The following is a 26921-nucleotide window of genomic DNA, read 5'->3' as shown; positions in this document are numbered from 1 at the left end:
GGCAATTTCGTATGGTTTGATCTAATGTAAAAATTGCTTTTGCTCTTTGTGGCTGTGATAATGTGAGTTGAATTCCCATGGAAAAAAGGCCCCCAGTTACAGAACTTGAAACGTACAGTGAAACAGCTGATATGGGGCCAGAATTACATTGGCTAGGCTCTGTATTGTCCTGGAAAGTATCTTACAAAGTACTGGCTGACTCGGGGGTGATCACCGGACATCGTGGATCCTCACAGGGCCCACTGGATGGAATGGAGGAGAGTATGGGCCATGATGTGGACCATTGTCTATGAGGCGCAGAGGTGCCCAAAGATGTACTTACCAAATCCAATGGATGTGTCATGATGATGGGAACGAGTGTTGTTGGGGGGGGAGAGGGGGGGGTGGGGGGGTGGGGTTGAATGGGACCTCACATATATATTTTTAATGTAATATTATTACAAAGTCAATAAAAAAAAAAACTGTAAAAAACAAAAAAAAAACAAAGTACTGGCTGATGTTCTATGGGAAAAAATTCTCTGTTCAATAAATTTTGGGATACATTGTGAAGGAAATCCTTCTCTTAATTATCCACCATGACCAAATTCATAGTAAAGTCTTTGGAAAACCCTGAAGCAAATCCACTAATTTATTCAACTAAATTCCTTAAAGAATGCTGTGGTGGATACCATAATATCTTTTCTGGTAGTTAGGGTATTAACTAACAACTTGAGGTTACCTACTTAGAATCAGATTCATTCCCTGCCTCATTGCTATTTGCAAATATTCGTTCTGCAGGAATTACCAACATTTTATAGGAAAGTAATACTTTATCATTTCATGAAATGCAGTTTGGGAAATTCTGCAACAGACTGGAAGCTTCTTGAGGACCTGGCGCTTACCTGTTCCTGCACCTCCAAGAGCAAGCACTGAGCCTGACTCACACAATATTAACTTTCCAAACCAGAAAATAACAGTTTTAGGGATATGGTTTGTAAATCAGCTCCCATTTGTATATGCTATTTTGAAGGAAATTATATCCACTCTGCTCATTCAGCTAACTGACATTTCATAAGATAAACTATGCACCCTGCTTTGAATAAATCCAGATATTTTCCTTAGAATACATTTCACAGCTAGGATATAACATTCTGAACAACACTGTGACATTATCCTTCCTTAAAAGGTATATGTCTTCTTTTCATGTAACACTTCCTTTTCTATTCTATGTGTATCTGCAGTAATTGCCTGTGATTGTTAGAATGGGTATAATGTGGGAGTCTCTTTTTTCTGCCTTAGTCTATTCTTAAGCATCCAACATGGAAACTTGATCTATGAATATTATCTTACAATATCAATACATTTAAATCCACAACCCACAGTGATTACTTTCTTTATTCTGACAATGATGGTGGCAGATTTAGACACAGTTGTAAGCAAACAACAAACAAGATGCCTTAGTAGGGACTAAGTTTCTGGGTGACATTAATAATAGTGGTATGAAATTACCACCACAAAGAGGTTTTTAGTCTCTTTTTTATTTGTGAATAAGGCTGTAACTTATTTTCCCTTATTTGGTCTTGGGATGAGGCCAGCAGTTCCATCAAAGGCTAATCCTTGCATCTGCATTAGCTGTTCCTTCCTCTCCAACACTCCCAGGAGACTCCTTGCACCAGCTCTTTTCTTCTTAACCTGTATCTTCAAATTCCCCTTTCTAGTGGCTTCATCTTCTCAAAACGTAAATATATTAAACCCTTTCTGCTCTGAAACAGAATCCACCCTTACCTCCACCTTCTCCTACTTGATGGAATATTCTGTATTCTCTTCTCCACTTCCTCACCTTCCATTTGCCACTCCACTAGAGGTCAAGCTCTTACTAATCTTTCAGGACTAGTCTGTCTCTATCACAAAGTCTTTACTTAGTCCTCCTCCATTTCTTCCACCTCCCACTTTAGATCTGGAAGTGTATCACTAACTGTGCTCCCATTTTATTCTGAAACTGTCTCTGTTATGGCACTTACCACCCAATACCATAAAACTTTTCATGTTTTTTTCTCTTGATAACAGGAAAAGATTATGTCTTAATCACCTTTGTATCCCTACCATTCTGCATAATGCTTAGGGGCAAATTGTAGGGGCTTAATAATACCTGTTATTAGAGTCCAGCCACTTTGTGTCAAATTTCTAAAGCCAGTATGGGCAAAGAGAAGTAGGCAAGCGCCCTGTTTGCAAATCTGTTATGTATTTTGTGCTGTAAGCCTGTGATAAATGCAGTGGTGTTATCCAATTAACTTTCTAGTACTCAGGAGAGAGCCTCACAGGTTCTGCCAAGTTGCCATCGACTAATCTTAATTGTCTTTTGACCTATGCTCATTGCATTGAGAGTAGGAGTGTTGTTGGCAATGCAGCAGTTTAAAGTATTAACATTATATAACATATAGATTATATAAAGGATATTTGGGCCCTTAAAGCAAAAGATAATAGAAGTTAATAAATTGCAAACAGTATAAATTCATTTGTTAAATCAGTACCTCAAAAAGTTTTAATATAGATTTTCTTTTAACTGCCTGGGTGAACTTGAATAATATATTCAGTTTTCTTATGACAGAATTCTTATTTATAGTATCTGTACAATTTTTTTTTTTTTAAATTTTATTAGAGAAGTTGGAGGTAAACAGAAACTCATGCAGAAATTATAGAATTCCCATATAGCCCCCTGAGACACACAGGTTTCCCTATTATTAACACTTTGTATTAATGTGGTAACTTTATTATGGTTGATGAAATAATATTATGATTGTACTATTAACTATAGTCCAGAGTTTACACTAGGGCTCACTATATTGTATAGTCTTATGGTACTTAAACATTTTTTTTCGTCTAGTAACATATATACAACCTAAAAATTACCCCCTTGAACCACATTCATATATGTAATTCAAATGGTGTTAATTACACTCACAGTGTTGTGCTACTACCACCTCCATCCATTCCCAAAACTTTTTTATCACCTGAAAGAGACAGTTGTAAGCATTAATTCCCTAGCTCCTCCCCCTAATTCAGCCCCTGATAACCTGTACTCTAGTTTCTGACACTATGAATTTGCTTATTCTAATTATTTAGTATCAGAGAGGTATATTTGTCCTTTTGTGTTTGGCTTATTTCACCCAACATGATGTTTTCAAGGTGCATTTATGTTGTCACAAAAATAATAAGAACTTCATTCTTTTTATGACTGAAAAGTATTCCATTTATGTATATACTACATTTTATTTATCCATTTATCTGTTGATGGTCACTTGGGTTGCTTTCATCTTTTGGCAATTGTGAACAATGGTGCTATGAACATTGGTGTGCAAATATATGCCCAAGGCCCTGCTGTAAATTTACTGGACCTACATCTAGAAGTGAGATTGCCGAGTCATATGGTAATTCTAAACTTAACTATCCGAGGAACTGCCAAAATGTCTTCCTCCATTTTACATTCCTACCAAAAACAAAACAAAACAAAACTAGTATTCCTATTTCCCCACATCCTCTCCAAATCTTGCTATTTTCTGATTTTTTAATAGTAGCCAATAGAGTGAGTATGAAATGGTATCTCATTGTGGTTTTAATTTGCATTTCTCTATTGGCTAATTATTTTGAGCATATTTTCATGTGCTTTTTGACATTTGTTTGTCTTCTTTGGAGAAGTGTCTATTTGAGTCTTCTCCCTATTATTTTTGATTGTATTGTTTGTCTTTCTGTTGTGAAGTTGAAGGATTTGTTTATATATTCTGGATATTAATCCCTTATCAAATATATGGTTCCAAAATATTATCTCTTATTCTGTAGGCTGCATTTTTGCTTTCATGATGAAGTTACTTGATGCATCTTTTTTTTTTAACGTTGATGGGTTCCATTTATTTATTTTTTCTTTTGTTGCTCATACTTTTGATGTAAAATTTAAGAATCCATTGCTTAACACAAGGTCCTAAAGATGCTCCCCTATGTTTCCTTCTGGGAGTTTATAGTTTTTACTTCTAGATCTTTCCTGCATTTTGAGTTAATTTTTATATATGGTATGTGGTAGGGGTCCACCTTAGTTCTCTTGCATATGGATATCAATTTTTTCTAGAATATTTGCTGAAGAGACTATTCTTTCTCCCTTCAGCGGCCTTGACACTGTGGTCAAAGATCAGTTGTCCAAACATGTGAGGGTTTATTTCTGAACTTCCAATTTGATTCAATTGGCCTATATGTTTGTCCTTGTGCCAGTATGATGCTTTTTTAATTACTTTAGCTTTGTATTAAGTTTCAAAATACAGAAGTGTAAATCCTTCAACTTTACTTTCTTTTCAAGAGGGTTTGACTGTTTGGGGTCCCTTAATTATCCATATTAATGTGCTGATTGGCTTTTCCATCTTTTTAAAGACTGCTGTTAGAATTTTTATTGGAAATATATTTAATGTGTAAATTGCTCTGGGTAGAGTTGACATCTTAATAATTAATCTTCCGATCCACATATTAATACATAGACTGTCCTTCCATTTATTTAGGCCTTTGATTTCTTTTACCAATGCTTTATAGGTTTTCATGTATAAATCCTTTTATATCCTTGGTTGGATTTATTTCTAGATATTATTGTATTTGGATTTTTTTCCCCTTAATTTCCTTTTCAGATTGTTTCCTACTAGTGTATAAATACTCCACTGCTGTTTGTTTTTTTCCTTATTGATCTTAGACCTCACCACTTTGCTGAATTCATGTATTTGGGCTAGTAAGTATAGTGAGGATTTTTCAGGATATTCTAGATATGGGATCATGTCATCTGAAAACAAGGAAAGTTTTACCTCTTCTTTTCCAGTTTGGATGCTTTTTATTTCTTTTTCTTGCCTTTACTTTTTTTAAAAATATTTTTTATTGAAGCATATCATGCATACATGAACACGTATAAACAATAAGTGTATAGTAAAGTTGTGAACTTATAAAAGAAACATACATACCATCACACAGGGGTCTCATACATAGCCCCTCCACCAACACTTTGCATTGCTGTGAAACATTTGTTACAAACCATGTAAGAGCATTGTCAAAATATGACTACCAACTATAGTCCTTATCTTGTACTATTTGACCCACACTATTATTTAAAATATATATATATTTTTGTTACAGATGTTCTGAACTTACAAAACAATCATACAGATGTGAAGGAGACTTCCTCTACATAATAAAGGCATATATGAAAACCCCAGAACAAATGTCATTATCAATGGTGAAAGCCCAAAAGCTTTCCCTCTAAGATCAGAAACAAGAAAAGGCATCCTTAGATCTTAGAGGGAAAGCTTTTAGGCTTTCACCATTGATAATGACATTTGTTCTGGGGTTTTCATATATGCCTTTATTATGTAGAGGAAGTCTCCTTCTATTCCTAGTTCTCCAAGTATTTTTTTATCAAGAAAGGGTGTTGAATTTTGCCATATACCTTTTCTGTGTCAATTAAGATTATCATGTTTTTCCCTTTCATTTATTCATGTGATGCTTTACATAAATTTATTTTCTTATGTTCGACTTCCCCTGCATATCTGAGATAGATTTCACTTGAAAAAGGCATGTAATTCTTTTAACAGGCTGTTGGATTAGGTTTGCTAATATTTTGTTGGGAATTTTTGCATCTATATTTGTATGGGATATTGATCTTTCCTTATAGTACTTTTTTCTGGCTTAGGTAGTAGGGTGATGCTGACTTCATAGAATGAATTAGGGAGTTTCCTCCCCTTTTCAGTTTTTTGGAAGAGTTTGAGCAGGATTGGTGTTCATTCTTTTTGGAATGTAAGGTAAAATTCACTGGTGAAGCTCTCTAATCTTGGGCTTTTCTTTTGGAGGAGATTTTTGAGGATTCAAACTCTTTACATGTTATTGATTTTTTGAGAACTTCTATTTCTTCTTGAGTCGATGTAGGGAGATTGTGGGTTTCTAGAAATGCATCCATGTCATCTAGATTATCTCATAAGGCATGATTTCTTATAGTATCCCCATAATCCTTTTAATTTCTGTGGGGTCAGTAGTAATGCCTTCCTTTTCATTTCTGATTTCAGTTATTTGCATTCTCTCTCTTTCACTCTTTTTCAGTCCAGCTAAAGATTTGATGATCTTATTGATCTTTTCAAAGAACTTTTAGTTTCATTGATTTTCTCTATTGATTTTTTTATTCTCTGTTTCACTTATACACATTCTAATCTTTATTTCCTTCCTTCTTCTCATTTTTGGTTTGTTCGTTCTTCTTTTTCTGGGTCTTCCAGTTGTGAAGTTAGATCTCTGATTTGAGACCATTCTTTTTTTAAAAATCTGTTTCAGAATTTATTTAACCAGTAACATTTTTTTTAAATTAAATTTTTATTTTTAAGATTGCATAAATTTTACATAAAATATGTAAGGGATTCCCATATGCCCCACTCCCTCCCCCTCCCACACTTTTCCACATTAACATCCTTCATTAATGTGGTACATTTGTTACACACTATGATGAACCCATACTGAAGCATTGCTACTAACCATGGACTACAGTTTACATTATAGTTTACACTTCATCCCGCACAATTTAGCAAGTAACAACAAAATATGCAATGACCTATATCCATCACTGCAATGTCATGCAGGACAAACCCAATGTCCCCAAAATGCCCCCATATTGCACCTATTCTTCCCTCTCTCATCCCTCAGAACCTCTAGTGGCCACTTCCTTTACATCAATAATAAGAGTTCTTCCATTCCTAGAATAATAATAAGTCAATAGTAGAATAATAATGTCTACTTTAGTTCATTGTTCATTCTCCAATTGTGAGAATTCTGGGCTGGTGATGCCCACTCTGTTTCAAATTGAGAGGGGGTTTAGATTCCATGGGGCTGATGGATGGAGCTATCTTGCTTGTAGTTGCAGACACTCTCTGTTCCTTGGGATGGGCATTGTCCATTATCATCTCCCTGTTAGTTGTCCTGGGTGAATCCAATGACCTGGAGAGTAGGTGTTGCAACTCTGCTGAAAATCAGGGTTCAACTGGCACATGGATATATCAAAGATTTAAGTCTCTGGGACATATATTTTTCAAGTATAGTGCTAAATATGGCTTCAAATAAAAGGAGCAGAAGAGCCATGTGCAGAGAACCTATAGATGAGTCTAATACTGTTACACTGGGGAGCACAAATTCCAAAGTAAGGCCCACTGACAGAGTGCCAAATTACTGAATTGTCTGCCTGCCTTATAGTTTCTGGATGTCTCTAGAGCACTCAGGAGCCCTTCTATTTGAGACACTGTTTACTCTGGCAGTCAATGAGATCCTGCTGAGGTGTGCATAAGCGTAACCTCTGGAATGACCTCCCGACTCATTTTGAAATCTCTTAGCCATAAAAACTCATTTGTAATTACCATTTTCCCCTTTTGGTCAAGGTCTTTTTCCAGATGCACTGCTAGCTGTAAAATCTACAACAAAGCTTCTAGAGCTAACAAATGAATTCAGTAAAGTGGCAGGATATAAGATCAATGTGCAAAAATCAGTAGCATTTCTGTACACCAAAAATTAGGAATCTGAGGAAGAGTATTCTTTTTTTAATGCAAGCAGTTAGAGGTGTGAATTTCCCTCTCAGTACTACCTTTGCCACAACCCATAAGTTGGGGTATGGTGTGTTTTCATTTGCCTCAAGATATTTCTTAATTTCTCTTGTGATTTCTCCTTTGATCCATTGGTTTGTTTTTTTTTTTAAAGATTTATTTTATTTATTCATCATACCCCTCCCCCTCCAGTTGTTTGTACTTGCTGTCTGATCTATGTGTCCATTAGCTGTGTGCTTTCAGTGTCTGCTCATCTCACTTTAGGAGGCACAGGAAACTGAACCTGGGACCTTCCATGTGAGAGAGAGGCACTCAGTTGCTTGAGCCATCTCAGCTCCCTGTTTTCTTGTGTCTCTCATTGTCTTTTCTCTTTGTATCTCATTGTTGTATCATCTTGTTGCATCAGCTCGCTGTGCCTACCCACCATACCAGCTCACTGTTTTGCTCATCCCCAGGAGGCACTGGGATCCAAACCTGTGACCCGCTATGTGGTAGGTAGGACCCCAATCACTGGAACCACAACCACTTCCCTGATTCATTGGTTTTTAATGAGTGCTTTAAGTTTTACATAGATGTGAAATTTTCAATTCTCCCTCTGTTATTGATTACTAGATTCATTTCATTGTGGTCAGAGTACTTTGCATGATTTCAATATTTTATTTCCTTAGCCTTGCTTTGTGTCCTAACACATAATCTATCCTGGAGAATGATCCATGTGCAGTAGAAAAGAATGTGTATTTTGCTGCTTTGGGTGAAGTGTCTATATATTTAGGTCTAGTTGGTTTACAGTGTTTTTCAAGTATCCCATTTCCTTATTGATCTTTTGGGGAGATGTTCTATCCATTATTAAAAGTGGTGTACTGAAGTCTCCTACTAGTAATGTAGAACTATGTTTCTGTCTTCAAGTATGTCAGTATTTGCTTCATATATTTTGGGGCTCTCCCATTAGGTGCATGTATGCTTACAATTGTTAGCTTTTCTTGTTTAATTAACCCCTTCATCAGTATAGAATGACCTTTTTTTGTCTCTCATAACAGTTTTTGTCTTAAAGTCTATATTATATGATATTAGTATAGCTACCCCAGCTCTCTTTTGGTTACTATTTGCATGGTTTATTTCTTTCCATCCTTTCCCTTTCTATCTACTTGTATCTCTGAATCTCTTATAAATAACATATAGTTGGGTCATGCTTTTTTAACTTATTCTGCCAATCTCTGACTTTTGTCTAATAATGCAGGACTTCCTTCTGCCATTCTGCTATTTGGTCTTTATAAATTCTACACCTTTTTGTCCCTCAATTTTTTCCAGTAATTCCTATTTTCACATTTATTTGATATTTGGTAGTGTGCCATTTTGATTTCCTTCTTATTTCTTTCTGTATATATTTTTTATGGCTTAAATTTAACATCCTAAATCTATAACAATCATGTTTAATTTGATATCAACTTAACTTCAATATCTTATGCATACCCATATACTACTTATACCCTTCTACAACCTGAGCATTTTTAATGAGTAAATGTATGCATGCTTAGTAATTATCAAAGCCTGTCATTGATAACCACCAGCTATCAAATAAAAACAAACAAACATCAGGCCTTAGCTCTTATCCCTGATCCTATTTTCTTACTATTTTGAGATGCTGGACCCAAAAAGTTCTATTTTCTCAAAGAGGTATCTCAAGCCACCATAGAAGGAGGGACACTTTCAGGAAACCTACTCTTCCAGAAGCCTCCTTACCTCAGACAATTACCATGCCACCCCACCCCCACCCCACCCCCTGGCAACAGAGCATCATTCTATAACAGAGATCCCATTGGGGCAGGGCAGGGGGAAGGAATTCTCTTTCTCAAGTCAATATGCAAATTGGGGGAAATCCTTAATCCCTCAGAGAAAGAAGGGACATTGTTTCCTCATCAAGGAATCTACAAGCAATAATGTTCTTGGTTTCCCCAACTGGAACCAAGAACACATTGACCCACCCTGAGATAAAGGATGACTCCATACTTCTGGATTCTGCTATTCTTGTTCTGCCACAGTACCCATTAAGCTGATGTCTTTGAGGTGGCAAAGAAACCTAATCCAGATGCACATAAAATTTACCATATCAGACAAGATTTTCACAAGCAATATTCAGCCCAATTTTCTGGCTCATAGATCTAGGATTCTGTTTCTCTTATACTATGGAGAGAAGCTGTTGAAGATTTACATAAGAAGGAAAACTGGTCTGCACCCCATTACTCCATTCCTAGAGTATCCTGAGTAGGTGAATTCAAGCATCAGGCTAATGGTGATTTCTTTCGTATTATTCAGAGAAAGCCTTAATAGATATGGCTGATCTCCCTGACATGACAAAAATTTTTTTCAGATTGGAAACAGTGAGTCACAGTCGTCAAGCTGTGAACTCCCACTCCCAGATCTCCCCTAAATCATTCAAATGAGAGTTGGCCCCTAAAATATAAGAGGATGACCACCTTCAGAGAAGTGGAGGGTCAAGGCATTAATCACATAATTGATGTAAACAACATACCTTTTCTTAAACAAAGACTTTTTCAGACAAGCATACTTTTTAGGCTTAAACTCTCTGGATAATTTCTCCAATTCTCCTCTCAGTTATGTGTAGATCAAGGTACCACAACTTGACCAGGGACAATTAAGAAATTAATAACCGAAGCAAGGGTTTAAGAAATCCATAGTAAAGATACAAATGAGACCAATCAAATTAGAAAATCAAAATGAAAACACACTGAACACTTCAAGATTTAATTGGAAAAAGTTCCAGGTTCAGACCACACTGAGGCCATTTCACAGCAGCATGCTAGATTGGAACCTGAAGAGGAGTCATTAGGGTGGAATGTGACCTTGGGGAGGAGGTAAGATCTGTAGGATGGCTTGCTGCCTCCTTCGCTCTGCCTGCATTTTAGGGCTAGCCCCTTACCATTTGAAGAAAGGCAGGACTACATAAAAGAAAAATGCAGGCTTCTCTTCAATTTAACCTTCACAAGAGACAAAATTCAGTCTTCTGTTTTTTCCAACAATAATAATATTGCAATGGATTTGAAACCTCTCACCGTAAACTATCTGAAAATATTTTTCAAATTAATACACAAGCTATGAACCATAAATTGGCTGCTGATCCTGTGAACCATTCACATTGACTTTTAAGTCCAATACAGTATATCAGTTGAGAATCACTTTTTTCCCCTGGCAACAGATTGGTAAAAATGGGGGAAAAAAGCCTTGTGGTTTATATATGTTTAGAATGAATCATCTTTCTCTTCTACGGCCTCTTTCATACAAATTGTATATCTTCCAAATGCTTTATAGAGTTTTATAATATAGGAGAGTGTAAAGAACATATTACAAGGAAAAAGGGAGAAGACAAGCTTCCAATCCTATCTGAAGTTTATATGGTACCTATCTTGAACTCCCTATATGCTTTGCATTATTATTACACATCTCAGATTTTAGCCCACTTTCTTATGCATTTCTTCCTCACATTATCACTGTGTGACAGATCAATATTGCCATCAATCACATTTTTATCAGTGAGGGATCAGAGGCAAACAGAGGTTTATGCAAGGTCATTGTCCTGATTTGAGTCTTTTGTGGGCCCCCTGAAAATCGTGTTCTTAAAGTGAAGTCATTCATGTGCATGTAAATCTATTTTATGTGGGGACCTTTGGTTAGATTCAGTTAAGGGACCTTTTGATTAGATTGTTTCAGTTAATGGCCCTTGGTTAGATTTCAGGATCCAGGATGGATTAAGACCTGGAGTCTTATATAAACTGAGGACAGAGAAAGAGAGCTGCTATTTTACCCTGCCATGTGAGCAAGGACTCCAGAATCATCTGCAACCCAGAAAGACAGAGAAACTCTGAGAGTCTGAGAGAGAGGCCAGAGGTTGGATCCGTAGAGCAGCCTGAAGCTAAAGTAAAAAAGCCCAGGAAAGAGAGGAAAGATGAGCCATATACCTTATCACCCACAGTTGAGCTTGGGGAGAAAGTCAGCCTGGAAGTGAAGGCAGAGACTGGCTGCCATTTTACTCTCCCACATGGCAGGAGCCCAGGATTGCCAGCGTCTTCCACATCTCCAATGATGCCTTGATTTGGACATTTTTACATCCCAGAACTGCAAGATTTTATCTTGATAAATTTCCATTATAAAAGCCAACCCTTTTCTGGTATTTTGCTTTGGCAGCCTTTAGCAAACTAAAACAGTCATGCAATAAATATAACAGCTAAATTCTACTACTCAAACCAGAATAAAAGCAGAGTTACTTTGGGGGGTGGGGAGGAAGTGACAGGGTTGGGTTATTATAACACACAATTTACTCACCATTCATCCCAAACCAGCCTTTTGATTTGCAAATTGTGCATAATGTGTATATATATACAGTTTCTGGCCAGAGGTATATATTTATAAAATAGTTACAGGAAAATTTAGAACCCAATTCTGTTAAGAGCTACTTGTGTGCTTGCATTAAAGTCAGCTTGAGAACTGAACCAAGCCTGCTGCAATCTTGTAGCCCTCTGTAATTTAGCATCCCCTCTCTGTACTATCTTTCTAAGTTTCTTTTCTCCTTTTGCCTTGGCCCATTCAAGCCTTCTTCCATTCATTATTTGCTGCTAATTCTCACTGCTCTATTTCATAATATCCTTTAAAAGTTTAGGTTGAAATTGTCCCTCAATCCAATATCCCTAAGGAAAAGCATACCAATTTTTAAAATACTGCTAATAGCTTTCCTCCTCCACCTCTGCTGGACAAACTGCCTCACATCACCTAGTTTGTGGTTCTTTGGTATATCAGCTTTAAATATGGTGAGAGTGGAGAGTCCATGTACCTTATTTCTGAATTCCTTTTGCTCTTGCCTTACCATCACAGACAAGCCATCATGTTGGGTGGGAGGGAGCTGCTTGAGCAGGATGGAATGGGGTGAGGTTCAGGTAGCCTCTGCCTGAATAGTACCAAAGAAAAATGGCTGTCACTGCACCTGGGAACACTTTCTCTTTCAGAAAACAAAGCTGCTCCCTAGGGCAGGTGCATCTATAAACTAAATCAAGAGCTGTCCTCTCATGAGCAGTGCCTAACCTTTTTCTTTTTAACTTTTATTTTTTAAATACTTTAGATTACATACATGTTACATAAAAATATAGAGGATTCCCATATGCCTCACTCCCTACCTCTCCCACACTTCATTAACAACATCCTTCATTAGTGTGGTCCATTTGTTACAACTGATGAACACAAATTGGAGCATTGCCACTAAGTGTGGGTTATAGTTTACATTATAGTTTACATTCTATCCTGCACAATTTTGTAAGTTATAACAAAATATATAACGGCCTGTATCCATCATGACAAGGTCTGAAGACTCTGTTTCTTTTAGCAAAGCTTATGCATTGACATAGAGAAGCCTGAATTCTCCTCATTCCACAATTCTTTCAAGATTTTGCATACAAGCAAACCCTTATCACTTACATACCTACACACACACATACACATATCCACAACATCTGACTAGGGTTAGTAAACATTTTGGTGAGGTAGGTGTGACTTATATATGAGTAGATTAAACACCACAAATGACTATCTGTATATTATAGTTTAGAAACACATTTTGTACATTTTCTTAGTGAGATATTTTAACTGCAAATACAAATGCCTTATGGTAACACGATATTCAATACTGGTTATATCTATAACGATCCCACAGGAAAAAGTATGCTTCTTCTAGTCTCACCTCCAAGATACTAGCTTTGTTTACATCACAGTTCAAGGTGAAAGTGGAAAGTTAGGGTGGCTCCAGAGAGCCCAGTTACCACTGTACAGGCTTGGAGGATCTTAGGATGTAAAATGCAATTCAAGAAAATAGTTCATTACTCAAAGATTGGCTCCCTCTCTCTTCAATCACCTCCTCAGTCTGGGTGGTGAACTGGAAGCAAAGTCCTAGATAGGTAAAGATACTGGTCACCTCTGACCAGAAACCAGATCTGAAACACACCAAACAACTTCCCTTTCCAGCTTCCCTTGCACCAAATAAACTGGCATCAGATTAACAAAGCTGTGATTTTTTAACATCACAGTGGATTACAGAAAGACAAGCTTAAGTGACAGCTAAGCAACAGCGAAGGAATGAGTTTCCATAAACACTTATTTGTTTATGAAGAGTAGATGGAAGGTAGAATAAATAAACCTGCAGTCATTGTTTCTTTTCTGAAGTTTGTAACTTGTCATCATAGGTTAAGTAACTATCAAGGTAGCTCATACTTGTGATATTTTAAATAGGAGCTCATATTGGTGTTTCCCTAGAGTCATAAATGTTTTTTACACGTTAATATTTCTTTCTTTCTTACAAAAATTATATTTAAATGTGAAAAAATAAGAATATAAATCAGTGTGTGAAAAGGGATCAAGAGGTGGAATGAAGTGAGGGTGTGAATGGAGGAAGGTAAATTTATGTTAGATGATTGCCCCTCATTTGCACCTACAATATTTTTATATATTTTAGCTTTCTGAAGGCTAATATAGTTTATTTTCAATTGTTTCTAACTATTGACTTTAATAGAGCTCTAACAATAAATTGTTTTACTTAACTGATCTTAGAAAATTTCATATTGTATTATAGTTAGTGTCAAGGGACACAGCTTACAACATCTTTTCTCTTTTCCTCTTATTTTGTCCTCTAAAGGAGTTCCTCTTCTAAGTTTTTTCACTCTCCTCAATTTGCTTTTCATGTTGTGATTGCCTTCCCACTTTATTTGTCCTCTCCTCTATCCATTGCACTCTATTTATTCTAAGAGTCCTGTTGATTTTCTCTTACTCTTTTTGTTGCAACTGAAGCTTTCCAGTTTTCTGTATGCTGCTGCTTGCCGGTATCACAAAAATTCTTATTTTCTTGTGTCTACCTGTTTTGTTTTGTTTTTTTGCTTTACACATACATCCTTCCCATTCCTGTAGCTCCATTAACTTGTAGGTTTTTAGAAAAGCAAAAAGAACAAGAAAATTGAAAATTTCAAAGTCACAAGAAAACAGAAAACTCAAGATTGCCTCAGCAGAGATTGTATCTCCATTTCTATGGTAGAATTAAGATGGGACCTGTTGAAAAAGTAAGAGGATGTAAAGGGAAGCTGTGCTATCTTGTATATCATTTAAATTAGAGAACTGAGATGTTAAATGAGTTGTTCACGTGAGTAGTCAGCTTAGATACATTGCCGAAAAAAGAAAGTAGGCAAGTTCCATAGTGTAAGTATAGTGGCAAGTCCATTTCACACCAGCAGATAAATAAGTTTCAAAGGGTGGCAGCAGGAATTTTGTCTTTCTGCTTCATCATCCAATTCTATCCAGCTAATTTATACATCCTAGGAAATCTGAGGATAACAAAATTTCCCTTTGGCTTTAACAAAAACCATCTAAGCAGCCCTCACAAGAGGACAATTTTAGTTGTGCACCAAACACACACACAGACATGGGCACATTGGATAGTGTCCTGAGAATGACATGTGTACAGATGAAAGTGAAAAGACGATCAGATATTCAAATGAATATCTAGAGAGGGTAAAGAATGGAGCAAATGTTTTAACAGTTTTCAGATTTTTTTGCAGTTTTATTAAGACATGTGTTGCCATATAGACTCTATGATGTGGGAAATCTATAGACTTTTTCAGTTTGCACATAATCAAGTAGGAGGCTTCCAGTTTCTTTTCATTTCCTCTCATATCAACAATGCTTAAAAGAGAACATTTTTACATTCTACCTATAGTCCCTGGACTATGCTAGTACATATGCTCAGTGTCTATGCGTATGTGTGTGTGCACACATACACGGACTTATACATTTTGCTAAGCACAATAAGGCTAGTTCAGTATGGCACCCCTAGAAAAAAGACAGGTGGACTGATTTGATTTTTCTGATTTCAATATGCTGTGCTATCAATAGGTTGAGATAGCCCAAAGATAATGCTGAACAAGATAAACAACCAGTGGCATAGCAGAGTTCCACAATAATCCCAACGTTTGCCATCCCCATCACTCCCATTGCTCCACAGGGAGGATCTGGTGACTGCTAAACCCAAAGTAGCAGGCATTTATAATGTCCCCAAGACATAGGGACCCAGTGCGCAGCCTTGTTGGACAGTTTCCTGCTTCTTGTCATTAAGGGAATACAGGTGTTGAAATCTACAGATCAGTACTAGAATAAAATATCAAATGAAGTATAAAACTCTAACCAACCAACATTCCAAGCCTTACAATATTATCAGCTGCCCCTTCCCACCCTAATCCCACTTTCCACAAAGCACAGAACTAACACTGAAAAAGGATTTTATGTTACCATATTTACTTAGAATTAGATGATCATTCTTTACCCTGATTTTGAGAAATTCACAAGCAATATCTTTGAGGACAATTAACATCTATTTCCAGTCCATTATTCCTTTTCAGGAAAATGGCAGTATTTCACAGGTGTTTAAACAGGATATGGACATCCTATCATATACCGGCCACAGCTCTGGCATCAGGAACACTGCCTTAAATGTGACCGCATTTAAAATGTAAGAAGCTAAATCACAGTCCTCTTAAGAATGGCCTAGGCCAGGTGAGGCATACTCACTGACACACCCAGGCCTCCTATCTGTCAAATTCATGGTTCACTCTCAAGATGAGAATTGCGGTTTCTCTTGTGGTTTCTCTACGAAGTTGGAACCAGAAAGGCACTGAGCATCTGAGGTAAAAATGAAAACAATTTAGCTGTGCTGAATGTCACCCTCTGTTGTTGATCTCCACACATCTGTGCCTTTGTTTCTTTTTCCAAGTCTTCATTTACATATGCTGGTGTCTGACAAAGATGGGGAAAATCCACAATCAAAGTCCTCTTGCTCACTCTATTGAGTTTTTCACAGACCAGGGATCTAGAATATGCTACTCATAGAGTTACCTCTCCTTCAGAAAGTCCACATTCTCTCAAATGACTTGTGTTGTGGTAGTGGCCGTGGTTCTGATTGTTTTTCATAATACTCTGCACCAAATGTTTCACTTTGGAAAGGTATCTCATCCACATCACCATGGTTAACCCAGAACATGGGTTCCATTAGGGAGAAAATAAAGGCCCGGATGCCAAAATGCAGTTGGTGCAGTGGGGGATGGGATCCTCTGGGGAAGGCTGAGAATGCTGGCGGCCATCTCCATTTGCTGTTTGCTAATGAGGCCAAAGCATGCATGTCCCCACCTAAGCCCTGACAACCTGAGAGGGGTGTGCGATTCATCTCAGCTCTTTTCCCAGATGACAAGCAAGTTGTAAATTGTATTCAATTCCACTCTCCCTTGTTTATCTGCCCTGACAGTCCATGGCAGCTCTCATGTAGCTGGGAGCCCAGAGGGCATATATGACCTTTCTCAAGCTGTTCCCAGCTGTCATAAGTGCCTCGATCCCTCTTTTATTTTTCTATCTGTTGCTTCTTTCACAGCTCCTTCTTCTTGATTTCCTGTCTTGCTCATTATACATATTTTTCTCTCCCTCAAATCACCTGCATCTTTCAATTTCCTTACCCTACATACTGCTAGTTTGTTCCATCCTTTTCTTTTCTTTAAAAACCTTTCTTCACCTTTATTTTATAGTCTGTTTGTACTGTTCTTCTTTGTTTTTGATAGAAGTTGCTCAGTACTTGACCCAGGATACTAATGCTTTCAGAGAATGTTGATGAAAAAGCAAATAAAAATATTTCTTATTTTTCTCTACTTCTCACTTCCAGTTCAACATGAATATCCTCATCTCTATTTCACTCCCCCCCCGCTACCTTTTTAACTCCACTTTCTCCTCTTAAGCATTATTTTCCCTACATTTATCTGCTATTTCACATCTTTAAATATGCTACAGTAGTCAGGATGTGACTGAGTACTGACCTGTGTTACTTATTGCCAGAAATATTCTGCAAGTTCAGGCTTTTGAAAGAAACAACAGAACTATATATTATGTTTTATATGTCCATTTGGGAAACTTAAAACATATGGGGGCTTGGCAGAAACATCATCAACTTTGGAGTAGTGCTCAATCATTCCCATAGAGCACATTCTTAAAACCTACACCATCTTCTAGAAAGTGGGTACTGATGTGGATTGAAAACATACGGGAACAGAAAAGCTTTAGGAAATGTTTCGGTGTCTTTTCTGGAGGACTGGATTAATAAGAATGGATTAATAAAAATTGACAGAATACTGGGATGGGATTGCCATTTTTGTGAGGCAATATGCCACGGAGCCGTTACCTTTGCAATGCTCATTCTGTAACATAAGGGTTTATTTAAATAAAGGAAATCTTTTCTCATACTCAGGGCTTAAAGGTTTAAATTTGCTTTTTTGACTTTCTTTTTCTTTTCTGAAAGCTGTCCGGAACAACTTTTTCATATCTCATTCTTTACTTTTAAAATCTGACCTTTAGCCCCAAAAGATTCTCTCTAAACAAAAGATAGAATTTCTGAACTATGAAAAGCAGGGGCAAATATAAAATTCAACCAACGCCCTGAAAATTAATGCAGAAAGATACTTTTCCTCTCCTCCCCAACACAATGACCACATATGCTTTTCTCCTAAATCTGGAGAAAATTTGGATGCACGGAGTCAGCAATGAACAGGGTACATTTTCTCAATGTAATCATGGACCTGTTGCCATAAAGTGAGAAAGTCTGCTCAGTTCTATTTTCTCCATAATTTACCTTTTTCCTTTGTAGATCACTTTGTATTTTTAGTACTTGGTTTTTTTGAAACAATAAAGAGCTTTCTCCATCATATTATATGATTCAATATGTTCTTGCCTCAGCAGAGTTCCAGGTCTTTCTCCTTTCACTAATGGCTATTTTAAGATGGAATTATGGTCTAGGATCTCAAAGAGCTAGCTATTCTTAAAGTCATTGTTATTATTATTGCTTAAAGTCATTGTGCTGATTGTAAAATACTTAGCAAATTATTATGAAGTAGAAACACTAATCAGAGGCATTCATAAGTGGTGAAAACTCAAGAGATTTCTCTTTTGGTTCAGGGTATGAAAGAACAAAGACAAGTTCCTGTGTCAGAGCCCTGATGACCAATTGCTCTTGCTGATTCTCTATATGCTGACAGCAGTTTCTTGTTCTTTTTTCTCACTTCTTTTGGTCTCCCTATTTTTTTTTCTAAGTCTTAAAAATGAGACTCATTTTTGTTGCTGGGTGATGAAGGAGAAATAAATGCCCGTTTCACTGATCAAAAGCAAGCCATTGCTTTAAAGCAATGCTGGCAGAGTGCCTTGTGTCATCAGTCTCTCTGACTTTATCCATCTTCACCAGCAGTTTGTCTTTTGCAGCTTTGAGGTTGATGGGGGACAGGACAGATATTATTACCTGAATACAAAGAAACACAGGGGTGTACAAGAAACCCTGGATCCAGAATCTTAGTATGTCAACACCCAAACTAAATACCTGGAGATGCAGAGGTTTTAAGAATGTGCACAAACAGGTGTTTGTTTATTCATTTATTTACTATTATTTTTTAGTTTCCACAATCCCTGGATTATCACAATAGTCTCCTAATTGGTCTCTCCATTTCTGCCCTTCTTCAGTTTATTCTCAACTCAACAGTCAGAATGGAACTTGTAAAAACGTAAGTAATCTTCTCTTCTCCTCAAAAGGTTCTTCGGTTCCCTTTAAGTTCCTGTCCTTACAATGACCACACACAAGATCCTTAGTCGTCTCTCTGACCCAGCCCCTTTTAGCCTTCCCTCACTTGCCCCAATCCAACCCCAAAGACTTGCTCACTTTTCCTCAATGTCACCAAGTGAATTCCCACCTCAGGACTTTTGCACTACCTCTTACACTCCTCATGCACCTGTATATGTGATATTTGCTCAGCATCTCTGGGTGTTTCCTCCTTCTCAGTTAGGCCTCCCCTAGTCACCCTATCTACAACTGCAACCTCTTCCCCAACATGCTTTTTTCTTGCTTTATAGCATGATCAATATCTCCCATATAGCATATTTTATTAACTTATTTAACTTGTGCATTTTTATGTTCCTGACTAAACTGTAGGTTCAATGAAGACAGGGATTTTTGTTTGTTTTGTTCTTATATCTACAGTGCCTAGAAAAGTGTTTTACATAAGGTAAAGACTTATTATCTTTGAGTAAATGAATTAGAAAGGGAATTCAATGGTCAACAAGACAGACATCTGTAGGTCACTGCCCACAAGGACATCCGAGTCCACTGGGAGAGAATGTACACACAGAAAGAGACACATGCAGCCATAATTTCAAACTCCAAATAAGTACTGTCCACAAGCAACAAGGCACTGAGCTAGAGCATAATAGGAGAGAAGATGCAGTTTAGTTCCAGCAGTCACAGGAGGCTTTCCTGTGGGCAATGACATTCAAACTGGACCTGAAGGATGAGAGAGCTAAACATGGGATGGATAAACATGGAGGAAGGACGAGGCGGACAATAGGGAATGGATCCTTCTGGGTAGAGGGAACAGCAAGAAAAACACTTTGGTGTGTCACTTGTGAGGCTGCATTAAAGCTGTCCACTAACAGCAGTTGCCTGATGTCTGGGACCTGTCGATGTCAGACACTGTACTGAAGGCTGTTCCCATCTTTCCTCAGCACATCTCCTGACAATCTATGCAGTGGATAGTGCCACATTTTCCTTTCCGGATAGGAAATGAGGTGCACAGCTAGTAAATGGTAGGACTGGAATTCCAGAAGCCAGGCTCTTACTACTTCACTCTCACTACCTTCCCACAGAGGCCACATTCTACACTTAAATGGGTGTCTCAAAGAGGCAAAGGAAGGTGTTTTTAAACACTATGCGTTTATGCAGGGAGGATGTAAAGGTCAGGCAATGAAATAATCTAAGTACAAAGCTGCGTATTTCTTTAACCTGTGGAAAAAAAGAATTGAAGTTAGGCGAGCAATGTATTATCGTGATTTTACAAAGGAGGAGATCGCAGTATAACTTCTACAAGGTTAGGGAGACAAATAAGCTGAGTGCAAGCACGAAGACCCGTCTTCCCTTAGACCCCACAGGTTATCTGCCCTGGATCAAGCAGTCGTGCTGCTCCACGGCCTGCACGCTCACAGGTCAGTGCCACCCCCAGCCCGTGCCTGGGGCCACATGCACACAGGCATACAGGCATCTTGTTCTCAGCCACCTACTTGAAATAACCGGGAATGCAATCCAACAGGAGTCCTTTGTGTCTCTGAAAATCCTCAAAGAAGCTTTGAAAGACTTGAAGAGAAATGATCTTAACAAAAGAAAAAAAAAAAAAAAGAAACTTGAAAGTGAGCAGAAGTTCTGAAGTGTGTGGGGGAGGAAAAGCTTCCTCAGAGGGAACAGCGAAGAGATGATAGCTAACTCAAAGCAACCAGAACAGCTTATTGAGCAGAGTTTTTACCTTCCTGGTTCTGCAACATTGGGAAACCACTGGTTTCTGGCAGAGCAAAAACTATAGGTTACTATGCTCCAAAGCTAGGTCTGCTTTCTGGAACTCACCAGCCTCCCTGCTGTGCATGAAGGACTAGGATCAGGGAGAGGGGACATCCACGTCATATATTCTGCTACTCTCAGGAAACAGAGGGAGTGATTTCCTGGGGCCTCCTGGCTGACCAGAGATGATTCTATGTGAGAGCTATGACAGCTATAAATTCCACTGCGCAGTGGGCTTTCTTTGCCAAGTTGTATGAGGATAGTGGTCCTTGCCATCTTTGTGCAATCCAGGACAGCCTGATTCCCAAAGTTGGCTTTTTACAGCACCTGTGAATTTAAGACTTCTAGCAGAAGCCCCCTTGTGGATTAGGGCACTGGATTTATGCAATAGGCATTTTTTTTTATAGTGTTAATTGTTACCTGTAGCAAGAACAAGCCAAAAAAGGCACAGGCAGGAAAAGGCCAGGTCTGCTCAATTAAAAGCTGGTAAATGGCTTGTCAGCGCACAGCAGGGTGCTGTGAACACAAAGAGCAGGTAGAAGAAGTGACCTGTGGTGGTGAAGTTTATCTGTTTGAACAGCTGGGAATTATCTTATGACCCATGTCACCTCCGTAACAGGTGGCCCTCCCTGTCTGGGTCCCATAGAACCTGGTCGGAGAGAATGTCAAATTTCATTCATGTAGAAAAGATCAATTTTTTCCTTCCTCTAAGGAAAAGAAAAGGCAAAATGTCTTGCTGTTCAATTGTAATTATATATTTGAGTCTCTGCGAGAAAGGCTACTTCCTCACCTAGGCCTCAGTTTCCACATCAGTAAAATATGGAAAATACCAGTTGTATCCTATTTCCTTTCAGGGAGTAATGGAGGCTGTTTTTAGGGAAAGCCATGTAATGTTGCCAATGCCAAGTAAAGGATCAAAACCAGGTTAAAAATGTCTGCAGCCAGTAAAAGTGCAGTCAAGGAAAAGTGGCACCAGGTTTAAAGAAGTTCAAGGCTGTGGATTATTTGATGAGAATTGGTTTACCAGGTGGCCAGAAGTAAGTATTGTAGAATTTTTGTTTCCTACCTTTTATGACTATTTTGCACACGTTGGTTAAACTTACCACCACCACATAACACACATGCCTTCCTGACACTTAGCACTGGAATCTTTGCACAAAGAGGCTTCTGTCATCAGTTGGGTCCTACCATGCAAGGCTTTTGGTGCCAGCTTCTTCACCAGGGTATGGGTTGGGGGTTGATTTTTCTGGCACTGCTAGTGATGACTTCTGGGTCAACAGAGCCAAGAGGCACAAACACAGCACAAAGATACTAGACTTGGGCAAACCCTCTGTGGGGAAGCAACCAAATATTTGCCATTAGGGAAAGTTTGTGAGAGGGCAGATCAGGGAAGATGAAACTGCAAACATGGGAAGGGGCAAGGAGCCCTAATGTATGACCTTAGGTGAATTTCCACTAGAGATCCTGGTCACTGAGGGACTTCCACTCCATGGGAAGGGCTGTGGGTGTGATGGTGACCCCCTACCTCTAGAGCTGCCTTAGCCTTAACCCCATTAATACAGTTAACTGCTGGTGAAGCAGCAGTGGGGTTCCTTGCTGCACTGGCAGGACCTATGCCACCATCTAGGTGCTCCTCTCTGGACTCACTTTGGATCAAAGCCATCTTTGTCTGGGTAGCCTTGCCCCCAAACCACTGGCTCCTCTCCTCACCCTTTCCTCCCTTGGATCAGGTGCAGCACTCGGAGAAGTGACAGGGTGAAGCCTGCAGAGGCGGCACCACGGCATGCTTTGACGCTGTGGCCTGACGGGCTGTCCGTGGGCATTCACCGTCTACCCAAAAGACACGCCTGATTACAAAAAAAGTGTCAGAAAGAAACAAAACTTCCAATCAGGATAAAGATTTGGGAAATTGCCACTGAGAAACCCATCAAAATAAACACTATCAAGAGTCACAGATTAAAAAAAGAACGTGTGGCAAGATAAATAGATAAAAAGCATGGCAGTCACGCTCATATGCCCCGCTCGCCCACTGGTGAAGTGCTGTGTATACAGAGCTCTAAGTGTCATTACTGGCATTTATGAATCCATCATATGTGCAGATTTTTACTTTGCGAATCAAATAAAATAAGGAAAGAGTAAGAGAAACATGCTGAGACCCCTTGCTGCTTGAAGAAAAACACCCTCATTTGTATTCCTAAGCCCTTGGCCATGAACTGCTGATGTCCCCAAACAAAACGGAAGCCCAGGCGGTTTCTGTTCTGGTAGATTAAAAAGCCCTTTAGTTTAACAGCAAAGCATCTGTCTACCTTGTTACACATCTGGCATCTAATAAGAATGCAGGATGCCGGGGCAGAGGGGAAGGAAGAAAGTGACAAATATCGGGGTGGGATACTAAGGGGAGTATAAAAATTATTTTTGAAGTAAACTAAGGGGGAAAGAAATTTTATAAATAAAAAAGGGGAATTAGAATACAAGAATTAGGAAGGTAACCAAAAAGACAATGTCAGAAAGGGGAGCAAGGAAATATGAAAGGAAAGATATGCAAAAGTGAAAGGAAGTTAGATGAAGATGGGAAAAGAAAAACATAGGCGAGCCACAGAGAGAGGGCAGCTGAACAGAAGGAAAAGGTTTCTGATGGACTGCAAAGTCTGGGGAACTCGGTCAATGGCCGTGATGGTCTGTACAAAGGACTGAGCTCTGCTCACGACATTTAGGGCCGTGGCAGAAACACTGGATGGAATCATGATTCTCCAATTGATATCAGCAGTCTTTGCTCCTGTGATGCATCACCACCCAGAAACTGACAAAAGAGGCTGCTCTGTGAGGAGAACTTTGGTGACATTATTTTCCAATGAGTACATTAAAACTTGGAGAACCCCTATTGATACAAGGAATGAAATGCCCTAGATGCTATTTATTTGAGGTACCCTGGGAACAGAAAAATAATAAAATAAAACATGAAGGAAGAGTCACGATACATTGTACTTCTGCTTCTGAGAGAGCAGAAGCAAGTCATAGGTTTGCTAAGATTTATAGAGACTGGCATGTCAGTTGATGATGACTTGCCCAACTACCTCTGGCTCTTAAGCAACTCACCTTTCACTCTGCTTCTTCCAGTTCCCTATCTAGATGGAGTGATGAGACATACAGAGATCTTGGGGAAGTGTGGACCTGACTTTAGTCTGGCTAAAGTGGTGGGACATGATTCTATTTTGGCCATGACTCTTTTTCAGAGCAGAGGTCCTGCCTTCTTTCCCCACGAAAAATAACCAGCCGTGTCAGGAGGTGCTGGTTGCAGCCCAGTGGAGCCAATTATCCATCAATTTCAATTATCTGCACTAACGCTCCCCTTCATTGGTGAGGGTAATTGGGAGTTGAATGTATTTATGAGGACAGGACTATAAAGCCTAAACAATTTTACAGGCGTGGTATGGAAATGAAAAGGTAAAAAGGCACTGCATTTGAAAACGTATTCCACATAACTCTAGGAAGATTGCTAGGTCCTGAGGGGAGAGTGGGTATTTCAGAAGAGCTCTGAGAAGTGCTATTACATTTTAGGAGATTTTTGCAGTTATTGAACTTTTCATGTTTTAAGTTAGGATGAGGATATTATCTCTGAATCCAATTCCTTTGTCTCCTATTTCCAGGCATAATCTGGGCTCATCCTGCCATGGTGCCTTCGCCCCCAGGAGCAATCTAGCATCCCAATGGAAAGTGGCTGACCTAAATGTAGCTCTCCAAAGACAATATTTTTATTCTAAGTATTTTATGATGATCCAGATATGATACAATATAAAATAGAGAGAATATATTACTGTGGGTCCCGTAATGTCTATTTCAAAGCTTCCTAACCTAATATCTACTTATAGTATAATTATTTTTTGGATCCACCTCTTCCTTTACAATAAATGATTCCATGATGACATACACATTTGGCTTTATTACATTAACTTGCAAAATAAGAAACCACAAAATAAGAAACTTTTGCTTTTGTTGTTTGATTTTTTTAAAGGTATGCAAAAAGAATCTGATTTCAAAAATAATGAAACCATTGGGTTTCTACCTTCTTGAAATACCAGTTAGTTCTATGATAAAAGTAAGACTGAACTAAAAAGTATGAACTTATCAAAATTCCAACTCCTGATCTGCAGCAGGACAATTTGATGATAATGATGCTGGTGAGATAAGAAATAAACCATGGAATTTCCCCTCAGAACCTTTGCACGTACTCTGGGTGTTTCTACTCTGCTCTGCACATGATTGTTTCTTTTCCTCTGGATCTTGCCTAAAACAACACCTTGTCAGGGAGGCCTTCCCTGATTTCCCCTGCCTAAAGAACATTATTCTCTCCACTCTGTGCTTTATAGTACTCACTATGATTTCTAAATGGTTTATTTATTTGTTGGTTTAAATATGGACCTGTCTTCACGGCTAAACTATAAACTCCTGAAATCAGGGGTCATGTTTCTTATGGTCACTCTTTCATTCCCAGTGCCAGCAATGAGCCTGGCCTGGCACATCATGGATGCACAACTAACGTTCCCTTGAATTAATGTATGAATGAAGGATACCTGAAATGTCATTCATCGCTACATTATTCTGAATCCCATCACCAGTGAGATTTTACTGGGTTCTTATTCATTGAAAGAAAAAAACTCTTAACTTCCAGAAATACTTGAAACATTTTTTTTTCCTCTAGCACTACTGCTAATAATAGCTAAGCTATTGAGCAGTTACTAGTTTCGTGCCTGCCCTTTACATGCACTCCTTTATTTAATATTCACAACTGCCCTATAAGGAAGCACTGTTATTATCCACACATTATGCATAAGGACACATAAGGTGGGGGAGGCTAACGGATTTGCCCATATCAGCTATTAATAAATGACACATTGAAATTTAAACTCGAATTTATCTGAAGTCAAAACTCATTCTCTTAACCACTGTTACCTACGTTAAATGAAAAAGTCAATGTTACCACCTTCTAATTACATCTATATTATAAATATTTACCCTGTTTCCAGTTGTAAATCATAATTCGATAAGAAAGGGCATCTTCTTTCTTATTTTCCCATTCTTTCTCTTTCTCTCTGTATGCATACACACATACAATAATTCATTTATTTACACATGTACTTTTAATTCCCATAGAAACTAGCACAGGAATCTGCTCTATGAATACAGTCACACCAATAAATGGTTCTGCAAGGAACACCCTCAAAGCAGCACACCTTACGACACATGCCAACCATTAGGTGAGATGAAAAGCCAAATCTTCAAATTTATGTTTTCATGCTGCTAATGGCAAGGATTTAATTAACTCACACCTCCCAATGATATTTATGTAGGTTTTTGTCCAGAAAGAGTGGAAACTTTCCAAACAGTAAAAGTCATCCTGGACACTATATGCATTATTCATTTATTTTAAAATTAACTAGAGTTAATTGAATGCTATCCCATTCACAGGTCATGGGAAAAAAACAGCAAGAAAACATATTTCTTGGTCCCCAGGTTTACATGGGCCTATTTATCAAGAGCCCTGCACTTCAAAACAGTGTTTTTAACAGGGCACTTGGATCTTATGGCACATTACCTTGCAAATTCATCTGCTGAACTACAAAAAATGTTCGACAAGTTAAATTATATTTTCCTATAGAAATTGAACTATTTTACCAGCCATTTAACTCTCAGAAGTTTAATGAGAGCACTCATGTCCTGGATTTCTTTGTGTGGTGTCTCATGCATAGTATGAGATAGACTCTGTACACATTGAAGCAGTGCAAGTGTTTGTTGAATGGAATTTCTCTTAAAAGGGATTCATGTCAGAATAGTAGGATTTCTACTGCAAGTCTATTTTAAGACAGAAAATATTTGTTCTGTCTAATCAACCAAAAGATTGTGGG

The 26921-nt window shown here is 38.3% G+C and overlaps 1 long non-coding RNA gene across 1 annotated transcript in view; it reads left to right on the top strand.

Annotated features, from left to right (window-relative positions):
• The window catches only part of LOC131278250 (uncharacterized), a 36615-nt gene extending 11825 nt beyond the window's left edge, over window positions 1–24790 (top strand). Inside the window, exons 2-3 of the long non-coding RNA XR_009185555.2 lie at window positions 19161–19201; window positions 24666–24790. This is a non-coding gene — a long non-coding RNA (uncharacterized lncRNA). The remainder of the gene's footprint in view (window positions 1–19160; window positions 19202–24665) is intronic.
• The last annotated feature ends 2131 nt before the right edge of the window (window positions 24791–26921 follow it).

The sequence above is a fragment of the Dasypus novemcinctus genome, chromosome 4 (assembly GCF_030445035.2).
Source record: "Dasypus novemcinctus isolate mDasNov1 chromosome 4, mDasNov1.1.hap2, whole genome shotgun sequence".
In the NCBI taxonomy this organism is placed as follows: domain Eukaryota; kingdom Metazoa; phylum Chordata; class Mammalia; order Cingulata; family Dasypodidae; genus Dasypus; species Dasypus novemcinctus.
This window is presented reverse-complemented; position numbering and strand designations above follow the sequence as displayed.